General features: G+C 43.9%; 2 non-coding genes across 2 annotated transcripts; one reads left to right on the top strand and one right to left on the bottom strand.

Annotated features, from left to right (window-relative positions):
- The first annotated feature begins 16,704 nt into the window (after positions 1–16,704).
- LOC148208688 (small nucleolar RNA R71) lies at positions 16,705–16,811 on the top strand. Its single transcript, XR_015788572.1, has one exon. It is a non-coding gene; the product is annotated as a small nucleolar RNA R71 (small nucleolar RNA).
- Positions 16,812–22,716: 5,905 nt separating this feature from the next.
- On the bottom strand, positions 22,717–22,823 carry LOC148208687 (small nucleolar RNA R71). Its single transcript, XR_015788571.1, has one exon. It is a non-coding gene; the product is annotated as a small nucleolar RNA R71 (small nucleolar RNA).
- Positions 22,824–25,906: the final 3,083 nt, after the last annotated feature.

The raw sequence follows: 25,906 nt of genomic DNA, 5'->3' as shown, positions 1-25,906 counted from the left end.
GGAACTTTGGAATACGTCTTATTAAATCTATGATATTTAATGAAGTTAAATATTATTTAATTAATTAAAACTAGTTTAATTAATTATTTAATATTTAAATATCTAAATTATTTATTAATTAGTTAATTAGTTAAATTTGATTTAATTAATTATTTATTTGTATTTAATTTAACTAGTTAATTAATTTTAATTTAAAAATTGTTTTTAAATTAAACTAGTTAAACCACTTCCTTGCATTTTCTTAGGGAGGTGGCATTATGACGTGGTGGGGGAGTTATCTCCCTCCACCTGCATAAATGCAGATCCTCTGTGTATTTTCTAGAGGTTCTGTAAGTTTATGCTGCTTAAAAAAGAAAAAAAAAACTCTACTAAAATCTGGATTTTTCCTTCCCAAATTCAAAAATCTGGATCCCACAAACCCGGTCCTTATCGGAGTCATAGTAAGTAGACCGAGTGGTAGTGTCCTTTTGTTTTTTATAGGAAGAAAAGCTTCAAAGGTAAAGTTATTCCCCTATATTTATGCTTTACTGTATTTCAAATTTCAAAAAAAAAGTTCATGAACACGTTTTATCGTTTCCACTCTGGAATCACATCCCTTCAGTATCTAATTCTCCTCTCACTAACTCCATTTTGTTGAGGTGTGTAAAGGGCTGTAAGCTGATGCTCTATCCCTGAATCTTCATAAAACTTGTCAAATTCTTTCGAAGTGTACTCCCCATTATCAGACCTTACAATATGAATTTTATGCAACCACTTTCATTCTCAACTCTTGCCTTGAACTTCCAAAAAACTTGAGCTACTTCTAAACTTCAAGAAAAAAAAAAATCAGCACATTCTGGTGAAGTCATCAATAAAGGCAATATAATAGAAACTACCATTTAGAGTAGGTGTTCTTTGAGGGTCTGCCACATCCTTGTGGATGAGCTACAATTTGTGAGTGGCTCTCCAGGTTGACTTCGAGAATGGCTTCATATTTTGCTTTCCAAACTGACATGCTTTACAGCTTGAGATTGCATCATTAAGCTTGGGAACATCAAGTGACAGTCCATTTTCTCTTGGTTGCAGCAACCTTTGATGATGATGGTGTTCGACTCTTTTGTGCCAAATCTGTGTGACATCTTCTTTGAGAGGAAAAACAGATTGCTCCTTATTGCGTTTTCCACATCCAATATGAATGCAAGTGTAAGTGTACACTATATTCATCAATTGTAGTACAAATAAGGTCGAAATCCATAGGAACTAAGTATTAAACCTTAAGTACGTGCTCAAGAATACCAAAATGCAAAATAAAATATTATCAGTTGTTGTTGAAGGGTTCGAATCCCGCAGAGGAAGTGCGTGAACGCTTGTGCTTCGATCTTGTTTTGGAAATACAACAAAGAAAAAGCAGAAGCATGATTAAAAGAAAGTTATTGAAACATACATTTGGAGACACTTCTTCAATGTAGACACGAATGCCACCAAAAAGCCTTCATCGCTATCCTCTGGATGTTAAGAACTTGCTTTGTGGGAACCGTCTTAAAATTGAAAGGGAGTGTGAGAGATCGAGAGAGCGATTTCTCATTAGAGTTTATGAAATTCATTCAACCACGATCGGAGAACTGTGTTTGGGGAAGGGAATACCTTGGACACGTGGAGGACCCCTATTGCCGCTCCAAGATGGCTCATGAGTCATGCCCAACTCGGACTGCCGAGATGGCCGCCACTAACGTCGACAAATGCTAAGTATGAGGGCCGAGGTGAACCTGGCCCAGGTCTGACCTACCGGGGAGCTCGGTAGGGGCCGATGTGAGCAACTGTCAGCGGCGTGATTATCGGGCGTAACCGTCGGTCCCGAGATTACAGGGTGTAACCGACGGTCCCGAGATTACCGAATGTAACCGTCGCGAGATTAGCAGGGCTACCGCCCATAAGTAGAGGACCTCACCCCACGATCAGGTATGATGATTTCTGGCCTCGAACTAAACTGGGAATCCGACCTATACTGACTTGATCGTCGGAGTGTTCACCTTTTTGTGCAGGTCCGCCCAAGCGTTCAGGTCGGTCCGGAGGCCGAGTTCGAGCTGCAATCTGGAACACACTGTTGTGCACATCCTTGCATAAACATTTGGCGCCGTCTGTGGGGACGACAATCTAAGTCATCCCAATTCTTTTAAACCAACACGCGAGCGAACATGGTTCAACCAGCGAACTCGACCAATACGACAGATCGAAGGACTCTAGCTGCTAGCGATGCCCCCCAAAGGGAGGTCGGAGCAGCAGCGGTAGAGGGGCAAGGTCACGACGGCCTAGTAACGGAACCCCTCCGCAGGTCGGCACGGATCACCGCGCCTGCCCTACCGCCTGCGCACCCGAGGACGTCCAAGGCCACCCGTGGCCGAGGTGGGACCTCTAAGAAGGGCGCCCGGGGTCCAGCCCCGGCTCCAACAAGCGAGAACTTTGATGCGCTCAAGAAAGAGATGGAGGCAATGCGCACACAAATGCGCTCCATGGAGGAAATGTATAACCAAATGATGCTGGCTGCAAGCGCAGGGTCCCGATCTGAAAAATCAAGTGGTGCACGTGGACGTACACGAGCAAAGGGGTTGAGGAACGTCCCGAAGACAACGAGAGTGAGGGGTACACTCGCCAGAGGGGAGACCTCCGTGAGCATCTCAACAGAAAGAGGGGCTCGTCTCTCCGAAAAGGGCAGTCACCATCCCGCTCACACAGGAGCTCCAACCAGCAGGCTGAATCCTCTCACAATCCCGCAGGGATAATCACGAGGGAGGAGTTCGACCAGCTGAGGGGGGAGCTCGATGCTCAGGTGGAGGCCTTAAAGGCCAAATGTGAGCAGAAAGACGATTCACTGAACGATGGCGACTTGGGAGAATCGCCTTTCACCTCGGACGTTTTGGAAGCACCAATCCCTCCGAAGTTCAAAGCTCCTACTGTGAAGCCTTATGATGGGACGAAGGACCCCAAGGACTATGTTGAGGTCTTTGAAGGCCTCATGGACTTCCAAGCGGCATCAGACGCAATCAAATGCCGCGCCTTTCAGATCGCGCTTACTGGCAGCGCGTGATTGTGGTATCGGAGACTGCCGGCCAGGTCGATCTCGACCTACTCTCAGCTGAGAAGGGAGTTCCTCGCCCAGTTCTCTTCTCGGCACTATGACAAAAAGACATCGACCCATCTCGCCACCATCAGGCAGAAGGAGGGTGAGACGTTGCGGGAGTATGTCACCAGATTTCAGGAGGAGCAGTTGAAGGTTGCACACTGCTCCGATGACTCGGCCATGTGCTATTTCCTCACCGGTCTAGCCGACGAAGCCCTCACGGTGAAACTTGGAGAGGAGGCCCCGGCCACTTTCGCCGAGGTACTTCAGAAGGCGAAGAAAGTCATCGATGGACAGGAGCTTCTCCAAACCAAAACCGGCCGACCGGAGCGAAAGATCGGCCGGGGCAGAAGTGGGAAAGATGTAGAAAGGGCAGATCCCAAGTCCAAGGACAAGGGATCCTTTTCCAGCAGCCGAGCTGAGTATCGAAGGGCGGAGAACGGACCTACCAGGAGCCGACCTTACGAGCGCTTCACCCCGACCACGATTCCAATTTCCGAGATCCTAACGAACATCGAGGAGTCTGGAATGGAAAAACTACTCAAGCGTCCTGAGAAACTTCGGGGAGCCCCGGAGAGGCGCAGCAAGGACAAGTATTGCCGCTTCCATCGGGAGCATGGCCACAACACGTCGGATTGTTGGGAGTTGAAGCGCCAAATTGAGGATCTAATTCAAGACGGTTACTTCAAGAAGTTTGTGGGAAAGCCCAGGACCAGCTCAGCAGAGAAAAAGGAAGAGCGAAAGCGTTCAAGGACGCCACCCCGACGCACCGACCGACCTGCGGTCATCAATACCATTTTTGGAGGGCCAAGCGGGGGTCAGTCCGGACATAAAAGAAAGGAGTTAGCCCGTGCAGCCAGGCGCGAGGTGTGCATCATCAGGGAGCAGGGGCCGACCTGCCTAATTACCTTCGACGGTGCAGACTTAAAGGAGGTCCACCTGCCCCACAATGATGCACTTGTGATTGCTCCCTTGATTGATCATGTGGTGGTCAGGAGAGTGCTGGTAGACGGGGGCGCATCCGCTAACATCCTGTCCTTACCGACCTACCTCGCCTTGGGACGGACGAGGTCGCAATTAAAGAGGAGCCCGGCACCGCTGGTTGGGTTCTCTGGAGAATCGGTCATCCCAGAGGGTTGCATTGACTTGCCGGTCACGCTGGGGCAGGACCAAACTCGGGTCACTCAAATGACCGAGTTCGTAGTAATTGACGGTAGATCGGCCTATAACGCCATCTTTGGGCGACCCATCATCCACTCATTTCGGGCCATTCCCTCAACACTTCATCAAGTTTTGAAGTATCCCACCCCCAATGGCGTGGGCACGGTCCGAGGAGAACAGGCCGCTTCGAGGGAGTGTTATGCCTCCGCACTCAAAGGCTCATCGGTCTGCGCCCTCGAAACTCTCGCCGGCAGGGATGGGCCGCTCGAGTTCGAGGCCGACCTGCCGAGGAAGGAGTTTGCCGCACCCGCAAGCAGTCTAAGTCGCATCTCTCCGACCTGGCCGAAGCCTTCGGGTCTTAAGGGCATATCAAATGAAGCTCAACCCGGCTAAATGTACCTTTGGAGTCTCCTCGGGAAAATTCCTCGGCTTCATGGTGAATAACCGGGGAATCGAGGCCAACCCCGAAAAGATTAAAGTCGTGACCGAGATGGAGGCACCGAAGACGCTGAAGCAGCTTCAGTGTCTCAATGGCAGGATTGCGGCCCTGAGCCGGTTTGTTTCAAGAGCGACAGATAAGTGCCTTCCTATCCTCAAAATCCTACGAAAGAAAGGGCCGTTTGAATGGACAGCGGAGTGCGAGCAAGCGTTTCAGCAATTGAAGAGCTACCTCTGTTCGGCACCTTTACTCGCCAAGCCCATACCGGGGGATAAGCTCCAATTGTACTTAGCAGTGTCAGACAGTGCCGTCAGCTCGGTCCTAATCAGGCAAGAGGAAGCGCGGCAAAACTCGGTCTACTACACAAGCAAGGCTATGACCGAAGCCGAGACTAGGTACCCTCAGATGGAGAAGTTGGCTCTCGCTTTGGTCACCTCGGCCCGACGGCTCAGACCATACTTCCAAGCCCATACGGTGGTGGTGCTCACTAACTTGCCCCTAAAAAGCATCTTCCATAAGCCGAAAGCTTTTGGACGCCTAATGAAGTGGGCAATAGAGCTAAGTGAGTACGACATCCAGTTCGAACCCAGAACTGCGTTGAAAGGACAAGCAGCGGCAGATTTCATAGCCGAGCTCACACCACCTTCCGAACTGAACGAGTCCAACCTACCGTGGACAGTCTATGTCGACGGATCCTCCAATGAGAAGGGGTGCGGGGCTGGGGTCCTCTTGCTCGGACCAGGGGGCGAGCGATTTGAGTATGCCTTGCGGTTCGGCTTCCGGACTTCTAACAACGAGGCTGAGTATGAAGCATTTATTGCCGGCCTGCGAATCGCTCGAGCATTGGGGGCCTCTTGTGTTAAGGTCTTCAGTGACTCCCAGCTGGTTGTGAGCCAGATCAAGGACGAGTACCAAGCCAAAGACACCCGAATGGAGAAGTATTTGGGCAAGGTCAGATCGTACCTCGCCCAGTTTCGAACTTACGAAGTAAGCCGGATTCTGCGAGCAGAAAATTCTAATGCTGACGCCTTGGCCAAGTTAGCATCGGCGTACGAGACCGACCTGGCCAGGTCGGTCCCCGTCGAGATCCTAGATAATCCCTCGATCTTAGAGCCAGATCTGATGGAGATCGGCGCTCCAGAATCCTCATGGATGGACCCGATCGCGGACTTCATTAGGGGCAACTCACCACAAGACCCCAAGGAGCCCAGAAAGTTGGCAAGGCGGGCAGCTCGGTTCGTGGTCCGAGATGGGGCATTGTACGGACGTGGCTTTTCCCTGCCTCTGTTGAGATGCCTAACCCCTGAAGAGGGCTTGTACGTCCTCAGAGAGATCCACGAAGGAGTGTGCGTAAATCACTCAGGCGCCCGGTCGCTGTCAGCCAAAGTGATCCGACAATGATACTATTGGCCGACCCTCAGCCAGGACGCCAAGAAGTTCGTTAGAACTTGCGACAATTGCCAACGCTACGGAACCATAATCCACCAACCTCCCGAGCTGCTCACCCCCATCTCGGCCCCGTGGCCATTCGCGCAGTGGGGGGTAGATATCATTGGTTCTTTCCCTTTGGGCGAGGGCCAGACCAAGTTCGTTGTGGTTGCTGTGGATTACTTCACCAAGTGGGCCGAAGCCGAAGCGCTCTCCCACATAACGGAATCCAGGGTCACGTCCTTCGTATGGACGAATATCATATGTCGCTTTGGTATACCTCAAGCCATGGTGACAGACAATGGGAAGCAGTTTGACAACGCCAAGTTCAAAGACTTTTGCAGCAAACTTGGCATGAGTCATCTTAGCTCGTCCCCCGCACACCCGCAAGCAAATGGGCAGGTGGAGGCAGTCAACAAGATCATCAAGCGAGGCATCAAACTTAGACTGGACTCCAAGAAAGGCAGGTGGGCCGAGGAGCTACCAGAGGTTCTATGGTCGTACCGGACCACCCAACGAGAGTCGACGGGTGAGACCCCGTTCTCCCTGGCCTTCGGCTCCGAAGCTGTAGTCCCGGTTGAGATCGGCATGCCATCTGACAGAGTAGAGCATTACGAGCCTTCGACAAATGAGGAAGAGCTGCTCCTCAACCTCGACTTGTTGGAAGAAAGAAGAGCAATGGCCCAGCTACGCCTGGCGGAATATCAGGGCAGGATGGCCAGACATTACAATGCCCGCGTTCGACCTCGGGCCTTTCAGGTCGGACATCTGGTCTTAAGGAGGGTCCAAACGCATGTGGGTGCCCTTGATCCGGCCTGGGAGGGCCCATTTGAGATCAAGGGCATAGTCCGACCTGGGACGTACATATTGGCCGATCTGAAAGGAGATGTCCTCGCGCACCCGTGGAACGCGGAACACCTGAAGCGTTATTATCCTTGAAACGCCAAAAGGGTTTTCAATGAATCTGTAACGACTGTTCCAAAAGCATTATGATCGGAATAAATGTGATGATTTAATTTCGTGCTTCCGAGTTCGACCAGAAATTAAATGGGGGCCACGGACTCCCACGCGATCACATTCCAGCAGTGACGAACTTAAATTCAATCCTCCGAAGCCTAAGGGTACGAGGTGCGATGCCAAAACCACTGACGAACTTAAAAACCACTGACGAACTTAAACCTTCAAGGCAAAGGGGCGATGTGAAAAGTTCAAAATGATCAAGCCTCCGAACTTGGGGGTACGAGGAACGATATGAAGAATAGCTACGAACTTAGGATTTTAGCCTTTTAACCTTTTTTAAGTTAAGGGTGAAATGTTAAAAATCCAGAGTTGGTGCAATGTATTGAATATTAAGAGATTCAAGCTCAAACTTACAACTATTTTAACTGAAGGCGCGACCTCAAAGGTAAGAGGTGCGAGGTGACATTGGCTGCAGTTCAAGAAAAAAAGCAAAGAAAAGAGGTTGCCAACAACAAAGTAGAAACAAATAGGAGCCTCTTTATTGAATGAAGAGCAGAGCCAAGGCTTATAGACCTTGCAGCTCTGCCCTGACACTTACAAACAAAAAGAAAAGGGAGGAAGAACAGCGAAAAGCCTCGTGAAGGGTGGTCGCCCTAAGAGCCTGCTTGGGGAGCGCCCTCTTGAGTGGAGCCGACCTGGTCCTCTTCGGGATCGGAGTAGTCAGAGTCCAGATCTCTGACATATTGATCCACCAACGCTTAGGGGCCAGGGGTGCCGCCAGGCCCAGACGCTCACTTCTCGGCATACCTCCTTTCAGACCGCTGAGATCGATCTGAAGGTCGGGCATGTCGGAAGCAATGCCCTTCATGAGGAACTTGAAGCCCGCGTCAGAGAAGTCTTTGGCAAATCCATCGAAGTCAGGATGTTGCCTAACGATTCCTCCAATAGGACTCCATTGCTGAGCCGCTCCTTCGCCGTCTCCAGCTCGGCAGTCGCATGCTCCAGCTCCTTATCCTTCGCTTCAAGCGCCTGGAGCATGTCGTCCTTCTCCTTCAGGAGCTGGAACTTCTCCTTCTCCAAGCCCCTGGTGATAGCGTGGGCAGCTCGGAGTTGGGCCTTACGCCTGTCCTCTTCCTTCTTCAGCAGCTCGGCCTGAGACTCACCTCGGCCTTCAAAGTCTCCACCTCAGAGTGAGCCTTCAGCAGCTCATCCTTCATGGTGGAGGAAGCAGCCTCCAAGGCAGCAGAGAAACTCCTCTTTCTCCCTCGCTGCCAGAACTTCCCTCCCTCCAGCTCGGCCTTTACAGCCAGAGCCGATTGAATGGAAGCAACGAACGTCTGAGAAACGGTACAAGGAAAAAAGTTAGACCGATCTACCTGTTGGGCGAAATTAAGCAAAAATGGGGAACTACTAGTCTTACCTCGACGGCGTAATCGATGGTCCTCTGCAGAACGGACCCAGGGTCGCTCACAAATTTGGACGCCCTCCTTAGGCAGCGGTCCAAACTTGCAGCTGAGATGCGGGACACCTGGTCCCTCACCCCGGAACTTGACGGCTCAATTCTGAACCGTGCCGTCACGTCGGATGACTGGGCGTTTATGCTGAACGCACGCGCTAAGCGTGGTAACAATTATATAGATGCAAGCGCACACCTGTCAGAGTAATATAAAATGGATGGAGTATCCAAGTATCGATCCTCAAGGACTTCTAAACAATTTCCAAACTCTAAAGTTTTAAAGAATAGTGAATGTTGGAATGAGTGATTCTTGTAAAATGGGAAGTGGTCACAAATAATGGTTTGGATTTGGGATTTGGACTTATAAAATAAAACCTAGCCCGATTTACTTCAAGTTAGCCAACAAAGAATCAAGGACATGCTAAGGATAATATGCATTTTACTTTAGAAACTAACGACTACGCTTCTCACTTTACTTATGTCTAAGCAAGTTCAAAGTCCTAAGACATTCCCTAATATGTCTATTATGAGATATATCTTAGTTTTTAGGATGGAAATAGTCGCAACCTCGGGTTAAGGTCCTATGTCTAGGCTACTTAAGCGGAACCCTTATGTCTAAGGCGCTCCTCTCCTCGGTTTACCACTCAACAATGCAAATAAGCAACCTTTTCAGTATTGACTTGTTAAGACTTACAGTGGCCTTCTCTAAATCCTAACTTTTTGGGAAAACATGTTGAGCAATGAATGGAAAGTAAAAACCTACTTCTAGCAACCCTTTTTAGACATAAAAGACTAACTATCCATAACAGGGCTAGAGACGGGAATTTAGAAAAGACATATTGAAGAAAAATACAGCAAGTAAAATGGTTGAATGTGGAATGCATGTGTGTGAAAAACGAAAGTAACTAACGGAGAGTTTTTTATCGGGATTGAGTTCGCCCTTCTCTTTCAGCAAGGAGAGTGTCACGTGCTCTTTCCTCAAAAACAAAACTCTCTTAACTAAAAATAAAGTAAAGGCAAAGAGAAGATAAGCAAAGTGCTAGATTTTTATATATTTGAATAAGTAGAAAATGACTAAGTACAAATGGAAACAAAAAAGCTCAATAAAGAATGTAAAGTGCTCGGGATTTAAAAACCAAAAGTAACTAATGAAAGCAACTCAAAAGTACTTAGAAAGCAACAAAGAAACACTAAAAAATGATCAAGAGAAGGAAGCAAGGCTTGATGAATTTGGTGGAGAAGTTGCTGGAATTATAGCTGTGCAGAATTGGTTAGGTAGGTCCTAAAACGATGGTGAATCACCCATTTCCAACTCCTTTGACTGACCAAATCGTGCTCAAACTGATAGTAGAACACTTCTTCTACACGTATGCATCGGTTGGAACCACCAAAACGCATTGGAAGACGCGTTTCATTAAGGGCAAAGTTGGAGAAAACCAGTTTTCTGCAGGCTTCCCAGGCGCCTGGCGCCTCCATGGTAAGTTTTTCCGTCTTTTCGCTTCTTTTGATTAATTTGCACTCCCAAATGGTCCTAAAATGTCATAAATACAACATAAGCCATCCACAAACCATAGTATGAATTTTGCATGAATTGGAACTCAACGATCGAGAAAAAGTCCGAAACAAAGCTGAAACATAGTAAAAACAGCATCTAAAACCTTCTTTTTACGCATGTAAACAAGCGTAATCACACCCCCAAACTTAACTTTTTGCTTGTCCTCAAGCAAAACTTAGCAACTTTAATCAGCTTTCTAACACATGGACAAGAAAAGCAAAAGCAACCGAGATGTTCAATCATAAATTGTCTCAGGAAAAGATGTCAAAGCCTACCATTTTATTGCCTTTGTAAACTTAGTCACTATAAACCAAGTTTGAAATGATAAAAACTTTTACTTTCAAAATCTTTTTTCTCTTTCAAAAACAGAAAACGTTTTCAAATACCCCTAAGGAATCTGCACACTCCCTTCTTACACTAAGACTTTTACATCTGAAAGACCGGCTACTAGCCCCTGAGGTTTCCACACACTAACATCGGTTTCAACCACAGCTACTCGTAGAAAGACTTTGAAACTAACAGCTAGGTCATAAAACGACGACAATGAGAAACACGAAGTCACTTATCACCATCCTTACTGCTATTTTCAAAGTCAACACCCAACCTAAAACTAAAGGGTGTCTACAGTAGGACTCGGAAATCATAACTACATTTTCTTTAACTCTCATTGTTTTTACCACTCTTTTCTTTCTAACACAAGTCTTTTCCCCACTCTTATTTTCTCTCAACAAGACTCTTTTACTCTTTTGCAACTTTTGTCTTTCTTATTTTTCTTTTCTTTTTTTTTTTCTTTTTCTTTCTCGGTTTTTAAGCTAAGTGCTTTTCAACACTTTCTTTCTTTCCAACTGACTCTTTTTCAAAAGAAAATAGCATGATTTTTCAAATATAAATAACACCTTATCTTTCTGAAACAACGACTGACACAACGACTGTCCCCCCCAAACTTAAGAGAGACAGTGTCCTCACTGGGAAAAGACTTTTGCATCGGATGAAAAAGGCTTAACAGTAAAAAGGACAAGGACTTCCTATATAGGGGCAAAGAAAAAGCTTAAAGTCTGTAAAGATCAAATAGACATAAAAGAAAATGAGTTTATCACATAAACAAAGGAAATAGCTCAAAGCTTAGTCAGGCATAGAACAGAAAACTCAACAATCTCTTATAATCATCATCGACATGAAATCACATGCACAGCACAGATGCTTCAAAATAGGCATGTGAAAAGCTAAACTAAGGTTAAGTGAAGGCATACTTTAAGTGATCAGAAGATAAACGATACTAATTTATTCATGCTTCAACTGAGCTCGAAACATAATCAATACAAAAAACATGCGTAGTAATGCTAGAATATGCAACTACGTCATTAACCAAAAAGAATAAAACACAAAAAATAGCAAAGAAGGAATCTCCCCTTCATGAAGTCGGAGGTTGTGGACTAGGATCAGTGTCAGTACTGGGAGATGGATGACCAAGGATAGCAGCTAGCGCTGGAGGCCATGAAGGTAAAACCGCAAAATCCAATGAAGTCCGTAAGTTGTAGATATGTTGCACGACTTCTCGAACCTGAGAGTTTTCGAAATGCTGGAAAAACAGGGCAGGCGCCAGGCGCCTGCGTGATTTATTTTCGCAAAGGGCAGGCGCCAGGCGCCTGCGTAAATTTTTTTTCAATGCTTTTTTTTTTTTTTTTTTTCTTTTTGTTTTTCAACGTTTTCCAAAAACATTCTTAATAAGCAAAACTTTTTATAATTAGACAAAAAAGAATGTAAGATACAAAAATTTCTTCCTTTACTTTTGTTCTTTCCAAACGGATAAGAAGGAAAAACATTTTTCGCAAAAATTTATTGACCTGAAAGTTGAATAGAGGTTTTTCCTCTATCCACTGGTTCTCCAAAATACGGCTTAAGTCTCTGCCCATTTACTTTAAAAACATTTCCCTTAGAGTCAACTAGATCCACTGCCCCATATGGGTAGACTTTAAAAATTTGAAAGGGACCAGACCATCTAGACTTAAGTTTTCCAGGGAAAAGTTTCAACCTAGAGTTGAATAACAGAACCAGATCACCTTCTTGAAGATTTTTCGGCCGAAGACGCCTATCATGCCACTGTTTAGTTTTTTCCTTAAACAACTTAGCATTCTCATAAGAAAAGTGCCTGTGTTCTTCTAATTCCAACAATTGTAACTTCCTCGCTTCACCTGCAGCCAACAAATCAAAATTTAATTTCTTAGTAGCCCAAAATGCTTTATATTCTAGTTCAAGAGGCAAATGACATGCTTTTCCAAAAACTAGCCTATAGGGGGACATGCCGAGGGGAGTCTTAAATGCTGTCCTATATGCCCAAAGTGAATCATCAAGCTTAAAAGACCAATCCCTACGGTTAAGATTTACAGTTTTTTCTAAAATGTTTTTTATCTCCCTATTAGATATTTCGGCTAACCCATTCGACTGAGGATGATACGCTGTTGCAACCCTATGACGCACATTGTATTTAGTCAGCAACTTTTGCATAGACCTATTCACAAAATGAGCCCCCCCATCGCTTATCAGACAACGCGGGGTTCCATAACGCGTAAAAATGTGCTTTTGCAGAAAACGAATGACAACTTTGGAATCATTGGTAGCAGTTGCAATGGCTTCTATCCATTTCGAAACATAATCTACTGCTAACAATATATAAAGCTTACCATTAGAAGATGGAAATGGACCCATAAAATCTATACCCCACACATCAAATATTTCAATCTCCAGGATCGGGGTTTGAGGCATTTCGTGGCGTTTAGATATATTACCTGTCTGTTGGCATTTGTCACAAACCTGGGCAAACTTATGTGCATCTTTGAACAGAGTGGGCCAAAGAACCCACTTTGCAAAACTTTGGCTGCGGTTTTGTGTCCTGCAAAATGTCCTCCATATGGAGACATATGACAAGCGTCTAATATCGCCTCGTGCTCTTCTTCTGCGACACACCTGCGTAAGATATTGTCAGGTCCTAGCTTATATAAAAAAGGCTCATCCCAACGATAACATCGAACTTCATTTAGAAATTTCTTTACCTGTTGCTTGTTGAACTCATAAGGAACTATTCGACTTACCAAATAATTTGCTATATCGGCATACCACGGAACTGAATCAACTCGCAAGAGTTGCTCGTCAATAAACTGTTCACGAATAACAGTTCCATCATCACAGAGCGGGGATTCCAATCTAGACAGGTGATCAGCAACTTGGTTTTCAGTACCCTTCCTGTCCCTAACTTCAATATCAAACTCTTGAAGTAACAAAATCCACCGTATCAAACGTGGTTTAGCATCTTTTTTAGCAAATAAATATTTTAAAGCAGAATGGTCAGTAAAAGCAATGACTTTTGTGCCTATCAAGTAAGACCTAAACTTATCAAAGGCGAACACAACTGCTAACAGTTCCTTTTCAGTAGTAGTGTAATTGAGTTGTGCACCGGTCAGAGTCTTACTAGCATAATACACAGGATGCAAGATCTTGTTTTTACGTTGTCCTAACATAGCTCCTATTGCATAATCACTAGCATCACACATGAGCTCAAAAGGTAAATCCCAATTAGGTTCGATAATTATAGGGGCTGAACTTAGAGCAACTTTCAACATTTCAAATGATTTTAAACAGTCATCATAAAAAACAAATGGTCTATCATGTTCTAACAATTGACACAAGGGTTTAGAAATTTTAGCAAAGTCTTTTAAAGCGGCGGTAAAATCCCCATGCCCTAAAAAACTTCTAATCCCTTTGACATTTGTAGGAGGAGGTAGCTTTGAAATGATGTCTATCTTAGCGTGGTCTACCTCTATTCCTTGCTTGGAAATTTTGTGACCCAAAACAATACCCCTTGTACCATGAAATGACACTTCTCCCAATTTAGGACTAGGTTTGTTTGTTCACATCTCTCCAATACTCTCTCCAAATTAACTAAACATGCGTCGAAAGAATTTCCAAAAACAGAAAAGTCATCCATAAAAACCTCTAGAATATTTTCTACCATGTCAGAGAAGATGGCCATCATACACCTCTGAAAAGTCGCGGGTGCATTGCATAGTCCAAAGGGCATTCGCCTAAAAGCGAACGTACCATACGGACACGTAAATGTTGTCTTCTCTTGGTCTTCTGGAGCAGCAATAGTAATTGATTATAACCCGAATATCCATCTAAAAAACAATAGAAATCCTTACCTGCCAGACGGTCGAGCATCTGGTCAATAAACGGGAGAGGAAAATGGTCTTTCTTTGTTACCTTGTTGAGTTTGCGATAGTCAATGCAAACTCTCCACCCGCTCACAGTTCGGGTTGAGATGAGCTCATTCTCCTCGTTGGCCACCACGGTTATACCCCCTTTCTTTGGTACACACTGTACTGGGCTTACCCAGCTGCTGTCGGATATTGGGTATATAACACCGGCGTCAAGCCATTTAAGAATTTCTTTCCTTACAACCTCTTTCATCTTCGGGTTCAACCGCCTTTGACTCTCAATAGAGTTCTTAGTATCTTCTTCCAATAGAATTTTGTGCATGCAAAAGGCCGGCTTATCCCTCGGATATCTGCTATCGTCCATCCAATGGCCTTTTTGTGCTTCTCCAAAATCTGCAATAAAGAATATTCATTAGTAGGTGATAAATTGGAAGCTATAATAACTGGTAAAGTGTCGTTATCCCCTAGATACGCATATTTCAAATGCGACGGCAATGGCTTTTGCTCCAACGTGGGTGGTTCCACTATGGACGGAAGTAACGACTTGCATTCTTCTTTTTGTATTTTTTCAATAGGACTAGCCACATCTTCTGGTCCTTCTGCTATCTTATCAAGCTCTTCTTCAATCTCTGTAACTAACGAGTCATAAAACTCATCAAACATAATAGGATTCAAGCTATTTATAGCAGAGCACTCTTCAAAGTCTCCTGGTAATTTCATGGCATCTAGAACGTTAAATTTAACTTCTTCATTATTTACCCTCATTGTAATCTCTCCCTTCCTTACATTAAAAACTGTATCCCCAGTGGCTAGAATGGTCTTCCCAAAATAATGGGAACGTCTAAGTCTGCCTCGCAATCTAGAATGATAAAGTCCGCAGGGAAAATGAATTTGTCCACCTGGACTAAAACATCTTCTATCTTTCCCTCAGGTCTTATGATAGATCTATCTGCTAGTTGGAGGGTAACCGTAGTAGGTCTAGCTTCTCCTATGCCTAAAGATTTGAAAACTGATAATGGCATAAGATTAATGCTAGCGCCTAGATCACATAATGCCCTACCTAAGTTTTTTCCTCCTATGGAACATGGAATGGTAAAACTGCCAGGATCATTACATTTCATGGGTAGCGGGCTGCCTACAGCTTCACTACTACATTTTGTCATGGCTACCAGTTCATGCTCTCCTATTTTTTTCTTCCTAGAAACTATATCTTTCAAAAACTTAGCATAATTTGGCATCTGTTCTAGAGCATCTACTAATGGTATATTTATATGCAGTTGTTTTAAAATATCTAAAAATTTTCTAAACTGGGAATCATTATTTTTCTTAACTAATCTTTGTGGAAACGGGGGAGTAGGGGTAAAAGAAGGCTGTACCTGTGGAGGAACACTCGGGGTGTCCTCATTACCTTTTCTAATATTTTCTTTTTCTGGTGTTGTTGGATTTCTGGTATCTTTACAATTGGTTCAGTGGACGGAATCTGTACATCTGTTGTTGGCATTGTTGGTCCATCATATGTCAGTCCACTCCTGAGGGTGACAGCTTTGCACTGTTCTTTCCCTTCTCGTTTTGGTAATTCAGTATGGCCTGGAAAAGAACCTTGTGGTCTATTCTTCAATTCATTGGCGAGCTGTCCCAATTGGGTCTCGAAATTCCTCATTGATGCCGCTTGGGATTGTATCACTGCGTCGGTTCGGGCCATGTACTCCTTCATCATATTCTCAAGATTTGAGTTGTTATTTTGAACTGGTGGAGTCTGTGTTCTCTGATTATACTGCTGTTGCGGTGGTGGGATGTATTGCTGTGTAGGTGGAACATAGGGCTGCTTGTTCTGTTGCTCTGCCCTTGATTAAAACCGCTCGAACCTCCTTGTCCTCCCCATGAGAAATTAGGGTGGTGCCTCCAACCTGGGTTGTAGGTGTTCGAATATGGGTTAAAGTTCCTATTGTTCCCATGTCCTACATAAAAAACAGAAGCAGGGTTATGTGGACAATTATCATAAATATGGTTTTCACTGCAAAATGAACAAATGAGATCGTTGACTTGGTAAACAGGGGCAGGAGTGCAATAATCCGACTGCACAGGTTGTATCGGCGTGGCTAATGGATTTTTATTCCCCCAATGCCATCTTTCAGCCTCTGGTTCATTGTAACCATCTCTTTTTGCATCGAGGTCGCAATGTCCAGAGCCAAAACTCCAGCTGGATCTTGCTTCTTTGGTGCTGCCCTAGATCTTTGCGAACACCATAGTTCGTTGTGTGAAGCTAAGTCATTTAGGATGTCAACTATCTCGTTGAATGTCTTCTTTGTAAAGGCTCCGTTGGCAGCATTGTTTAGCATCATCTTAGTAGGATGATCTAAACCTCTAAAGAAATGTTCTATCTGGATGCATGCCGGCAAGCCATGGTTCGGACATTTCCTGATTAGTTCTTTAAATCTCTCCCACGCCTCGTGAACAGGTTCACGATCATATTGTCTAAAGGAGATGATCTCCTCTCTGATATCAGCGTGGCGAGTAGGTGGAAGAATTTTGTTAAGAACTTCTCCACTAACGACCCCCATGTGGTGATGGATCCCGGTGGAAATGCATTGAGCCATGCTCTAGCTTGGTCCTTCAAAGAAAATGGAAAAAGTGTTAGTCTCAGAGCATCGTCTGTTATACCAGGTAATCGAAATGCATTTGCAATTTGAATGAATGATTTCAGATGATCATGTGGATCCTCATGTTCCTGCCCTCCAACATGTCCAATTGTCTGCAACATTTGGAACATCATTGGTTTAAGCTCAAAGTTTGCGTGGGCTGGATAGGGTTGACTATCCCTGAATCAAAGTTCTGAAAAGCCGTGGCGGCATATTCTCGCATTGCCACGTCTCTGTTGTCCGCCATCTGGATATGGTTGAATTCATCATTTCTTGCATGATCCCTCATATTACCGTTAACAGCAGGTGGATCAACCGGATCACGAGGTGGAATATCTGCCATTGATGTGCTCGTACTCTCTACCTCACTTTCAGGACTGATTTCACCTTCTCTCTCTTTTTGCTTTTCTAGTTGTTTTCGAAGTCTTTGCTCCTTTCGAGTTTTTCGAAGGGTCCGCTCAATCTCAGGGTCAAGGGGTAGAAGAAAAGATCTTGTGCTCATGCACTTTAACGTACCCTTGTGAGATAAACGACCAAAAATATAGAACAAAAACGGTGGATGGAAATTACACCCAACAACAATTCACAAAAATAACAACTAAAAGAATTTGAAAATAAATTTAAAACTAAAGTCCCCGGCAACGGCGCCAAAAACTTGACTGGGCGTTTATGCTGAACGCACGCGCTAAGCGTGGTAACAATTATATAGATGCAAGCGCACACTGTCAGAGTAATATAAAATGGATGGAGTATCCAAGTATCGATCCTCAAGGACTTCTAAACAATTTCCAAACTCTAAAGTTTTAAAGAATAGTGAATGTTGGAATGAGTGATTCTTGTAAAATGGGAAGTGGTCACAAATAATGGTTTGGATTTGGGATTTGGACTTATAATAATAAAACCTAGCCCGATTTACTTCAAGTTAGCCAACAAAGAATCAAGGACATGCTAAGGATAATATGCATTTTACTTTAGAAACTAACGACTACGCTTCTCACTTTACTTATGTCTAAGCAAGTTCAAAGTCCTAAGACATTCCCTAATAATGTCTATTATGAGATATATCTTAGTTTTAGGATGGAAATAGTCGCAACCTCGGGTTAAGGTCCTATGTCTAGGCTACTTAAGCGGAACCCTTATGTCTAAGGCGCTCCTCTCCTCGGTTTAACCACTCAACAATGCAAATAAGCAACCTTTTCAGTATTGACTTGTTAAGACTTACAGTGGCCTTCTCTAAATCCTAACTTTTTGGGAAAACATGTTGAGCAATGAATGGAAAGTAAAAACACTACTTCTTAGCAACCCTTTTTAGACATAAAAGACTAACTATCCATAACCGGGCTAGAGACGGGAATTTAGAAAGACATATTGAAGAAAATACAGCAAGTAAAATGGTTGAATGTGGAATGCATGTGTGAAAAACGAAAGTTAACTAACGGAGAGAGTTTTTATCGGGATTGAGAGCTTCGCCCTTCTCTTTCAAGCAAGGGAGAGTGTCACGTGCTCTTTCCTCCAAAAAACACAACTCTCTTAACTAAAAAAAGTAAAGGCAAAGAGAAGATAAGCAAAGTGCTAGATTTTTATATATTTGAATAAGTAGAAAATGACTAAGTACAAATGGAAACAAAACAAAGCTCAATAAAAGAATGTAAAGTGCTCGGGATTTAAAAACCAAAAGTAACTAATGAAAGCAACTCAAAAGTACTTAGAAAGCAACAAAGAAACACTAAAAATGATCAAGAGAAGGAAGCAAGGCTTGATGAATTTGGTGGAGAAGTTGCTGGAATTTATAGCTGTGCAGAATTGGTTAGGTAGGTCCTAAAACGATGGTGAATCACCCATTTCCACTCCTTTTGACTGACCAAATCGTGCTCAAACTGATAGTAGAACACTTCTTCTACACGTATGCATCGGTTGGAACCACCAAAACGCATTGGAAGACGCGTTTCATTAAGGGCAAAGTTGGAAGAAAACCAGTTTTCTGCAGGCTTCCAGGCGCCTGGCGCCTCCATGGTAAGTTTTCCGTCTTTTCGCTTCTTTTGATTAATTTGCACTCCCAAATGGTCCTAAAATGTCATAAATACAACATAAGCCATCCACAAACCATAGTATATGAATTTTGCATGAATTGGAACTCAAACGATCGAGAAAAAGTCCGAAACAAAGCTGAAACATAGTAAAAACAGCATCTAAAACCTTCTTTTTACGCATGTAAACAAGCGTAATCATCGGACGTCCCGCCCATCCTGGCCGCAGGATCGTCCACCCGATCTGCGAAACTTGCAGGCAAGACCCTGCAAGCTCCGACCTCCGAAGGGGAGACCGCCTTCTTTTTCTTCCTTCTTCGCTTAAGAGGGGCCTCCTCCCTCGCCTCCTCGCCCGAAGGCGGGGCGTCCACCGCCTCGGTCTGATCCCTGGGGCGCTTCTCCCTCGAGGGACCCCCAGAAGACTCCAGCTCGATCACTGGGGCTGGATCTTCCGAGGCAGGCCCTGCCACGGTGGGGGTGGCAGGTTTCGAACTCTGGGCGGCCTCAAGAGCATGGGCTCGGCCCTTGGACTTGCGCTTCACGCTGCTTGCAAATCCGCAAACCATAGCTGCAAAATAAAAGCAGGGGTCAACACAAGGTTAAAGGAAAAAGGGGGGAGGCAAGCTCGGCATACCAAGTTCAGAGTTCGGCCTTGAGGATTCAATGGGACGAACTGCAGGGTTGTAATCTAGCAGCCCGGACTCAAGCAGCAGCTCGTCGGTCACCAAGGTTCCGACCTTCCTACCCCTCGGAAAGCGCTCCTTGTAGTATTTCAGCGTGTCGAAGGAGGCTTGCGTAAGCTCGGGGACTTGTAGGATTGAAACTGCACGAAGACAAAATCCGAGTTAGACCTGAATAATAGAAAAGAAAATTGCGAAAAGCAAGAAGAAACTACTCCGTACCTAGGTTCCCAAACCTAGTGGGGACGTCAAAGAAGGAACGACCTGACTCGTCCTTTGCGAGCCATCCCGAAAGCGTAGAACCACTTCCTCACCCATCCCTGATGGAGGTCGGCCCCTTAATATACCGCCTGCGCCTTTCCTTGCGCACATATAGAACCGACGGGCTTCTTAGCTATCCTTTTCGCTTCGAAGCACGCGAGGAGCTGGTCTACGTCCAACAGCTCGGCCTCCTCACTATCCCGAGCTCGTAGCCAAAAAAGGATGGCCAAAGCGAAAATGACACCCCACCCATTGGGGGCCACTTGAGCCGGAGCCAACCCAGTCCGGAAGAGAAATTCTTGGACAAAAGGGTGAAGGGGAAGTCTGAGGCCGTACTCAAACATTTCGAAGTAGAGAGTGACCCATCCCTCTGGAGGATTGTCAGCTCTCTCCCCCTCCTCCGGAAGCCTGAGGAGGATGTTCTCAGGGATGGTGAATGATTACGCTTGTTTACATGCGTAAAAAGAAGGTTTTAGATGCTGTTTTTACTATGTTTCAGCTTTGTTTAGGATTTTTCTCGATCGTTTGAGTTCCAATTCATGCAAAATTCATATACTATGGTTTGTGGATGGCTTATATGGTATTTATGACATTTCAGGACCATTTGGGAGTGCAAATTAATCAAAAGAAACAAAAAGACGGAAAAACCTTCATGGAGGCGCCAGGCGCCTGGGAAGTCTGCAGAAAACAGTTTTTCTTCCAACTTTGCCCTTAATGAAACGCGTCTTCCAATGCGTTTTGGTGGTTCCAACCGATGCATACGTGTAGAAGAAGTGTTCCACTATCAGTTTGAGCACGATTTGGTCAGTCAAAAGAGTTGTAAATGGGTGATTCACCATCGTTTTAGGACCTACCTAACCAATTCTGCACAGCTATAAATTCCAGCAACTTCTCCACCAAAAATCATCAAGCCTTGCTTCCTTCTCTTGATCATTTTTAGTGTTTCTTTGTTGCTTTCTAAGTACTTTTGAGTTGCTTTCATTAGTTACTTTTGGTTTTTAAATCCCGAGCACTTTACATTCTTTTATTGAGCTTTGTTTTGTTTCCATTTGTACTTAGTCATTTTCTACTTATTCAAATATATAAAAATCTAGCACTTTGCTTATCTTCTCTTTGCCTTTACTTTATTTTAGTTAAGAGAGTTGTGTTTTTGGAGGAAAGAGCACGTGACACTCTCCCTTGCTTGAAAGAGAAGGGCGAAGCTCTCAATCCCGATAAAACTCTCCATTAGTTAACTTTTGTTTTTCACACATGCATTCCACATTCAACCATTTTACTTGCTGTATTTTCTTCAATATGTCTTTCTAAATTCCCGTCTCTAGCCGGTTATGGATAGTTAGCCTTTTATGTCTAAAAAGGGTTGCTAAGAAGTAGTGTTTTTACTTTCCATTCATTGCTCAACATGTTTTCCAAAAAGTTAGGATTTAGAGAAGGCCACTGTAAGTCTTAACAAGTCAATACTGAAAAGGTTGCTTATTTGCATTGTTGAGTGATTAAACCGAGGAGAGGAGCGCCTTAGACATAAGGGTTCCGCTTAAGTAGCCTAGACATAGGACCTTAACCCGAGGTTGCGACTATTTCCATCCTAAAACTAAGATATATCTCATAATAGACATATTAGGGAATGTCTTAGGACTTTGAACTTGCTTAGACATAAGTAAAGTGAGAAGCGTAGTCGTTAGTTTCTAAAGTAAAATGCATATTGTCCTTAGCATGTCCTTGATTCTTGTTGGCTAACTTGAAGTAATTCGGCTAGGTTTTAGGTTTTATCATTCTAAGTCCAAATCCCAAATCCAAACCATTATTTGTGACCACTTCCCATTTTTACAAGAATCACTCATTCCACATTCACCATTCTTTAAAACTTTAGAGTTTGGAAATTGTTTAGAAGTCCTTGAGGATCGATACTTGGATACTCCATCCATTTTATATTACTCTGACAGGTGTGCGCTTGCATCTATATAATTGTTACCACGCTTAGCGCGTGCGTTCAGCATAAACGCCCCAGTCAAGTTTTTGGCGCCGTTGCCGGGGACTTTAGTTTTAAAATTATTTTCAAATTCTTTTAGTTTTTATTTTGTGAATTGTTGTTGGGTGTAATTCCATCCACCGTTTTTGTTCTATATTTTTGGTCGTTTATCTCACAAGGGTACGTTAAAGTGCATGAGCACAAGATCTTTTCTTCTACCCCTTGACCCTGAGATTGAGCGGACCCTTCGAAAAACTCGAAAGAGCAAAGACTTCGAAAACAACTAGAAAAGCAAAAAGAGAGAGAAGGTGAAATCAGTCCTGAAAGTGAGGTAGAGAGTACGAGCACATCGATGGCAGATATTCCACCTCGTGATCCGGTTGATCCACCTGCTGTTAACGGTAATATGAGGGATCATGCAAGAAATGATGAATTCAACCATATCCAGATGGCGGACAACAGAGACGTGGCAATGCGAGAATATGCCGCCACGGCTTTTCAGAACTTTGATTCATGGATAGTCAACCCTATTCCAGCCCACGCAAACTTTGAGCTTAAAACCAATGATGTTCCAAATGTTGCAGACAATTGGACATTTTGGAGGGTAGGAACATGAGGATCCACATGATCATCTGAAATCATTCATTCAAATTGCAAATGCATTTCGATTACCTGGTATAACAGACGATGCTCTGAGACTAACACTTTTTCCATTTTCTTTGAAGGACCAAGCTAGAGCATGGCTCAATGCATTTCCACCGGGATCCATCACCACATGGGGGTCGTTAGTGGAGAAGTTCTTAACAAAATTCTTTCCACCTACTCGCCACGCTGATATCAGAGAGGAGATCATCTCCTTTAGACAATATGATCGTGAACCTGTTCACGAGGCGTGGGAGAGATTTAAAGAACTAATCAGGAAATGTCCGAACCATGGCTTGCCGGCATGCATCCAGATAGAACATTTCTTAGAGGTTTAGATCATCCTACTAAGATGATGCTAAACAATGCTGCCAACGGAGCCTTTACAAAGAAGACATTCAACGAGATAGTTGACATCCTAAATGACTTAGCTTCACACAACGAACTATGGTGTTCGCAAAGATCTAGGGCAGCACCAAAGAAGCAAGATCCAGCTGGAGTTTTGGCTCTGGACATTGCGACCTCGATGCAAAAAGAGATGGTTACAATGAACCAGAGGCTGAAAGAGATGGCATTGGGAATAAAAAATCCATTAGCCACGCCGATACAACCTGTGCAGTCGGATTATTGCACTCCTGCCCCTGTTTACCAAGTCAACGATCTCATTTGTTCATTTGCAGTGAAAACCATATTTATGATAATTGTCCACATAACCCTGCTTCTGTTTTTTATGTAGGACATGGGAACAATAGGAACTTTACCCATATTCGAACACCTACAACCCAGGTGGAGGCACCACCCTAATTTCTCATGGGGAGGAAGGAGTTCGAGCGGTTTTAATCAAGGGCAGAGCCAACAGAACAAGCAGCCTATGTTCCACCTACACAGCAATACATCACCACCGCAACAGCAGTATAATCAGAGAACACAGACTCCACCAGTTCAAAATAACAACTCAAATCTTGAGAATATGATGAAGGAGTACATGGCCCGAACCGACGCAGTGATACAATCCCAAGCGGCATCAATGAGGAATTTCGAGACCCCATTGGGACAGCTCGCCAATGAATTGAAGAATAGACCACAAGGTTCTTTTCCAGGCCATACTGAATTACCAAAACGAGAAGGGAAAGAACAGTGCAAAGCTGTCACCCTCAGGAGTGGACTGACATATGATGGACCAACAATGCCAACAACAGATGTACAGATTCCGTCCACTGAACCAATTGTAAAGATACCAGAAAATCCAACAACACCAGAAAAGAAAATATTAGAAAAGGTAATGAGGACACCCGAGTGTTCCTCCACAGGTAAAGCCTCTTTTACCCCTACTCCCCCGTTTCCACAAGATTAGTTAAGAAAAATAATGATTCCCAGTTTAGAAAATTTTTAGATATTTTAAAACAACTGCATATAAATATACCATTAGTAGATGCTCTAGAACAGATGCCAAATTATGCTAAGTTTTTGAAAGATATAGTTTCTAGGAAGAAAAAATAGGAGAGCATGAACTGGTAGCCATGACAAAATGCAGTAGTGAAGCTGTAGGCAGCCCGCTACCCATGAAATGTAATGATCCTGGCAGTTTTACCATTCCATGTTCCATAGGAGGAAAAAACTTAGGTAGGGCATTATGTGATCTAGGCGCTAGCATTAATCTTATGCCATTATCAGTTTTCAAATCTTTAGGCATAGGAGAAGCTAGACCTACTACGGTTACCCTCCAACTAGCAGATAGATCTATCATAAAGACCTGAGGGAAAGATAGAAGATGTTTTAGTCCAGGTGGACAAATTCATTTTCCCTGCGGACTTTATCATTCTAGATTGCGAGGCAGACTTAGACGTTCCCATTATTTTGGGAAGACCATTCTAGCCACTGGGGATACAGTTTTTAATGTAAGGAAAGGAGAGATTACAATGAGGGTAAATAATGAAGAAGTTAAATTTAACGTTCTAGATGCCATGAAATTACCAGGAGACTTTGAAGAGTGCTCTGCTATAAATAGCTTGAATCCTTATGTTTGATGAGTTTTATGACTCGTTAGTTACAGAGATTGAAGAAGAGCTTGATAAGATAGCAGAAGGACCAGAAGATGTGGCTAGTCCTATTGAAAAAATACAAAAAGAAGAATGCAAGTCGTTACTTCCGTCCATAGTGGAACCACCCACGTTGGAGCAAAAAGCCATTGCCGTCGCATTTGAAATATGCGTATCTAGGGGATAACGACACTTTACCAGTTATTATAGCTTCCAATTTATCACCTACTCATGATATTCTTTATTGCAGATTTTGGAGAAGCACAAAAAGGCCATTGATGGACGATAGCAGATATCCGAGGGATAAGCCGGCCTTTTGCATGCACAAAATTCTATTGGAAGAAGATACTAAGAACTCTATTGAGAGTCAAAGGCGGTTGAACCCGAAGATGAAAAGAGGTTGTAAGGAAAGAAATTCTTAAATGGCTTGACGCCGGTGTTATATACCCAATATCCGACAGCAGCTGGGTAAGCCCAGTACAGTGTGTACCAAAGAAAAGGGGGATACCGTGGTGGCCAACGAGGAGAATGAGGCTCATCTCAACCCGAACTGTGAGCGGGTGGAGAGTTTGCATTGACTATCGCAAACTCAACAAGGTAACAAGAAAGACCATTTTCCTCTCCCGTTTATTGACCAGATGCTCGACCGTCTGGCAGGTAAGGATTTCTATTGTTTTTTAGATGGATATTCGGGTTATAATCAAATTACTATTGCTCCAGAAGACCAAGAGAAGACAACATTTACGTGTCCGTATGGTACGTTCGCTTTTAGGCGAATGCCCTTTGGACTATGCAATGCACCCGCGACTTTTCAGAGGTGTATGATGGCCATCTTCTCTGACATGGTAGAAAATATTCTAGAGGTTTTTATGGATGACTTTTCTGTTTTTGGAAATTCTTTCGACGCATGTTAGTTAATTTGGAGAGAGTATTGGAGAGATGTGAACAAAACAAACCTAGTCCTAAATTGGGAGAAGTGTCATTTCATGGTACAAGAGGGTATTGTTTTGGGTCACAAAATTTCCAAGCAAGGAATAGAGGTAGACCACGCTAAGATAGACATCATTTCAAAGCTACCTCCTCCTACAAATGTCAAAGGGATTAGAAGTTTTTTAGGGCATGGGGGATTTTACCGCCGCTTTATAAAGACTTTGCTAAAATTTCTAAACCCTTGTGTCAATTGTTAGAACATGATAGACCATTTGTTTTTATGATGACTGTTTAAAATCATTTGAAATGTTGAAAGTTGCTCTAAGTTCAGCCCTATAATTATCGAACCTAATTGGGATTTACCTTTTGAGCTCATGTGTGATGCTAGTGATTATGCAATAGGAGCTATGTT

Source organism: Momordica charantia, assembly GCF_013281855.1.
Source record: "Momordica charantia cultivar OHB3-1 chromosome 10 unlocalized genomic scaffold, Mcharantia_2.0 BLBB01000010.1, whole genome shotgun sequence".
NCBI classification, from domain to species: Eukaryota; Viridiplantae; Streptophyta; class Magnoliopsida; order Cucurbitales; family Cucurbitaceae; genus Momordica; species Momordica charantia.
The sequence above is the reverse complement of the archived record's forward strand: the minus strand, read 5'-3'. Positions and strand labels throughout refer to the sequence as shown.